Here is a 5074-nt window from a genome sequence, read left to right on the forward strand (position 1 = left end):
CAATTCTTGGTAATAAAGGAAAAGAAAAAAAAAAACTACAATCATTCAAAACATATGTATTCCAAATATACATAAGTACTATAATATCTTTAATAACAATGTTGTTCTTTAGTATTCACTTTGAAATTCAATTTTCAAAATTTACTCATGAAGTAAGCTGGGAAACGACAATTATAAGAAACAGAAAATCATTTTTTAGAGCAAATCCTATCATGTCCTTTCTTTAATGAAATCTCATTTGTAAAGAGGAAAGCTTCATTATGCTTGTGTAGGGATGTTCCTTGTACTCCTAAGGGGTTAGTTATAATAAAACTGTCTTGCCTTTTTCAACAACAAACACATGGGGACAAATAATATGGCAGCACTGTATTCATCCATCAGTTAACAACAGCGGGACAATAGGCTTATGCTGCCTATGTCCTGACAGCATATAAACAAAACAAAACAGCATATAAACAAAACAAAACAAACAGAAATGAAGAAGTATGGTAGGACTGGGAATTGGGAAAACATGCCTTAAGATTGACTTTCTGCTAAAAGTACTGAGACCTTCAAGAAATGTCGTCACTTCGGTGTGTCTTAATTTCCTCATCTGTGAAACATGAAGCTGATTTGAATAGATGGCTCACAAAGTCTGTTTCAACCATTGACACTGTGTGGAATATTTTGGACAAATTACACAAAAGCTTTAATAGTCTGATTTTTTTTTTTAGGTTCTTAAAGTATTTTTGAATGGAAATTGATAAAATTTTAATTAGAAAATAAAGGCCATCCAAGTGGAATCAATACATTTATTATATATCTAATAAACTAAAAGATATTCTACCTGCTAGAATCTCAGTTGAGTCTGAGTTTGACCGGCTGAGGCTGCACCCCATATTTTTCTCTGTAAGGCTTAAGGGAGGGAGGCAACAAATCTGGGACTAAGCTGGGACCAAGACCTGGGTGCTCATGGATTTATTTCGTACTTAATCTAATTAATGCTGTTCTTTAAATGACTTTATTTGGTGCCATGAACTTGACAATGTGAGTGCTTAGGCAGATTGTTCATTACTTGTACATGAAGTAAAGGTTCCTTAGGAGCTCTGCAAAAAGGTCAGAGGAGAAATGGGGTTAATCGAGCTTAAGTGTTTGAAGGAGACAGGTAGTGAACTCTTTCTGAAACGGGTGGAAAAAAATGGAACGGGGTGAACTGGGTAACATGGACAAAAGGCTGCCAGGCAGGACTCAGGATCTGTAACAGAAGCAGGGTGAGAAATAAGGTTAACAGGACACACAAAAAAGGAGGGAGAATAGGCCTAGCTTCAGCATTTTGAAGGCAGCATTCAGAAGCTGGTGTTTGATCTGAGGCCATAGGAGAATCACTGAAATAGATGACAGCTTCAAGAGACTGGGACAGAAAATCGTTTAGCAATAGTGTGTTACAATCTTGGATGGAGAAGAAAGCAAAATCTAGATGGCCAGCAAAGAATGAATTATTGAGCTAAATATTAGGTGAGTAGAAATTTTGCCAAAAAAGATTTTGTAGGTTAAAAAAAAGAATATGAAAATTTAAACCTTTCTTAAAGAATAAAGCTATTAGACTTTCCAGCTGTAGAGGTAAAAACTACAATTTGAAATTAGGATGAACATCAGAGTCTATCCCTCAGTTTATGAGAAACTGAAACATGAAGAAGCTATTGGAAGTATTAAATGATTTAGTTATATATTCACAGATCTTCCATTAAATTAAATTCTCAACACTTTCTTAGAAATTTGATATTGCTAAAGCATTCAGTTAAATAAGAGAAAAGAAAATATCATAGAACTTTCAATGGTGTGGTAGAAATAGAAAATGGGGGAAAAAGTTGGATGCAGAATTTTCATGTTTGTCCAAAAACCTTGCGGTAGAAAGAATTTTACCTACAATTAATTTTTGTTAGGAGGGGATACCAGGGATTGAACTCGGGAACACTCAACCACTCAGCCCCATCCCCAACCCTATTTTATATTTTATTTAGAGACAGGATCTCACTGAGTTGTTTAGTTCCTCACTTGCTGAGGCTGGCTTTGAACTCATGATCCTCCTGCCTCAGCCTTCAGAGCCACTGGGATTACAGGTGTACACCACAGCTCCTGGCTACAACTAATTTATTCATTTCATATATGTTTACCTCACATATTATGCTAGCAGCTGGGGTTATAAACATAAGAATGACTTTGTTTCTGAACTCAAGGCATCCATTGATCAGGGATGTAGATAACTATGAAAAACACTGTGAAGAGAAGGTCTTAAGTTCCATGATAGAACTGTGCACAAGAAGCCAAGAAGGGGAAGGGCAAGCTAGTGTAGATTTACTTCAAATAGCTTTTCTGGAGGAGAAAAATATTTGGTAATGAAGGGTACTGATGATTAGCCCAGGAGAGAAGGGAAAGAAAGAACCTCAAGGTAAAGACAGCTCTGGGATGAACATATACCGCCATGGAAAATTACAGGTTCTGTAGGACTGGATATGGGGGATAAGGTTTGGGAGTGGAAGCTGTATAAAAAGGCAAGGATCAGATACTGAGGAGCAAGATGCTTTGAGTTTGCAATTCATGTCTAGCACAAGACAGTAATAAAAGGAGTAAGGGAAGAAAGGGAGTGCTGATCAGACCCATGTTTTTCAATGCTCACTGTAGTAATAATGTAGAAAATTGTTTAGATCTGAGAAACTAGGTAAAGAGCTACTTTAGGACTATAAAAGAAAACAAGGAGAACTTTAGCAGAACTGTGGAGAGCAAGTATAAGATAGGAGTCAAAACTAGAAACATATTTAGGACACTTGAATTGTTTCCATACTTTGTTAATATGAATAAAGCTGATGTGAAGATTGAAGTATAGCTATTGTTTAATTATATTATATTTTCCATTGTAGTTTTTAGGAGTTGAATTTCTAACTAGAGTACACTATACATGTTTAACTTAGCAGACAGTTACACAGTACATTGCGTTCAACAGAGCAGGGCGTTCCCAGTGCTCTGCTCTTCACTAGCATTTGACACTGTAGTCTTTCCAATTTGGCCAACACAGCGGCATAGATATCTCAATGTGGCTTAATGTATTTCCCCATGACTTAAGATATTGAATGTCTTACATGTGTAATTTTCCATAGTTTATGTGTACGTGTGTTGGATCTGTTCAAAATTTTCTGTCCACTTTTGTGAATTCTTTGTCTTTCACTAGGAAGTTGAATAATAGGTATTATTGGTTATCATTCAGTTATTACTAAGAACTCTTAGAATTGAGTTCTTCTATATGAAGTCTCTCTGGATATAAGACCTCTATTGTGACTTTGAAAAAAATTCACAAAGTGTCTAGTTTGCCTTTTCATTTTACTAAAGGTATTATTCTAAGAACAAGAGCTTTAATTGTGTTAAAGTTCAATTTATCATTTAAAAATATTGTGGATCACCTGTTGATTCCCTAAGAAATCTTTGTCTAAGTTTTACAGACTTTATCTCATGTTTACTTGTATAAGTGTTAAAGTAGTTGTTGTTATTCTTTGGCACATGTATGTCAAATTATTCTGGCACTATGTTTTTTTTTTTTTTAAAAGGGGGAATTCTTTTCTATTAAATTTCTTTGGAACCACTGAGAAAAAAAAATCAGTTAATAATATCTGCGTGGGTCTGTTTTTTGTTTCTCTTTTCTTTTCTATTTATCTGTATATTTATCCTTATGTTGGTATCACATTTGTTTTGGCTACCATGCTTTTAAATAAATATCAAAATTAAGGAATGTGAGTTTTCTAACTTTGATCTTTGATCTTTTTTACAATCTTTTATTGTCTCTAAAAATCTCTGCTTTTTAATTGCACTGCATCAGTCATGAGCACTATCAATAATACCATGTATATATAGAAATTTTTGCTTAGTTTCATGTTAAATAGGCTACTAGTGTAAATTAATAACAAGAATAAAAGAACTGCATTGTGGCTTCCAGTTCTAAATCTACTAACTTGAATCATTGTTCCATTCATTATTTATGATTAATTATAATATACATTAACTACATTCTTATTTATTTTGTGGGACTACTATTTGTTTGGTATAGCATTCAAAGATTCTATCCTTAATCAACTTTTGAAGAACCTTTAAAAATAGCAGTTATTTCTTAGATTTAAAAAGAAAATGAAATGGCAAGAATTCCAAGATCAGCCAGAGTTGGGGCTAATGCAGGTTTTAAAAAGGGGGATTACGTGAGTGACAGAGAAACTGAGCATTTGACTAGGTTTTGCGGTGAAAACATTTATTTTTCTTTTCCAAAAAGCTACATTTGAGGTAAATGTAAGGTTTAAAATGTAAGATATTTTTTATCCATGAGTAGTCACTCTACTCTAAATAAAAAAGAATTAATATAACTGTCAAGAAATTGCCAGATAAGACATTTAGGCAATAAACTACTTTAAATGGGTAAAAAGCATTTTTCATCGTAGTACTAAATTAAGATCCCAAAGTACTTCTAGATTTGAATGAATATGCTCCATAAAATATATGTGGGTAAACATTTTTAACCATGTAACATTTTCCTGATGAATAGGCAATTTCTATCAAGTGTCAATTTAACATGTATTTCACTTCTTTTACATTTGTTTCATTTTCTGAGAAATTGCAGAAATAGCAAGGGTCTCATTATATATTTATTTTGAACAAAATGCATGATGCATTTTCTGACTGGAAATAATTAAGAAAATTAGGTGATTTAAATGGACATTATTTTTTCTCATTCAATTTCAAGAAAAATGCCAGCTAGTATATATCTTGTTCTATCTGAAAGTGGTTAGAAACTTTACCCAACTTATGATGCAGGGACATTTTTAAATGGACAAGAGCTGTTATAGCCAATATTATACTTGTTTCTCTTATTTGCAAATCATGAGTCACTTTTATCTCATGGGTGGTTGGCTTGATCTAACACTTCTTTTCTATACTTTGTCAAGAATTTTCTGTGACTTAATCTTTTACAAACTCTCACTCTGTTGTATCCCTGTCTCTGTCTCTGTCCCTGCCCCTCTCATGCAGAGAGAGAAAGAGAGAGAGAAGAAAGAAGACA

The sequence above is a fragment of the Callospermophilus lateralis genome, chromosome 2, assembly GCF_048772815.1.
Source record: "Callospermophilus lateralis isolate mCalLat2 chromosome 2, mCalLat2.hap1, whole genome shotgun sequence".
In the NCBI taxonomy this organism is placed as follows: domain Eukaryota; kingdom Metazoa; phylum Chordata; class Mammalia; order Rodentia; family Sciuridae; genus Callospermophilus; species Callospermophilus lateralis.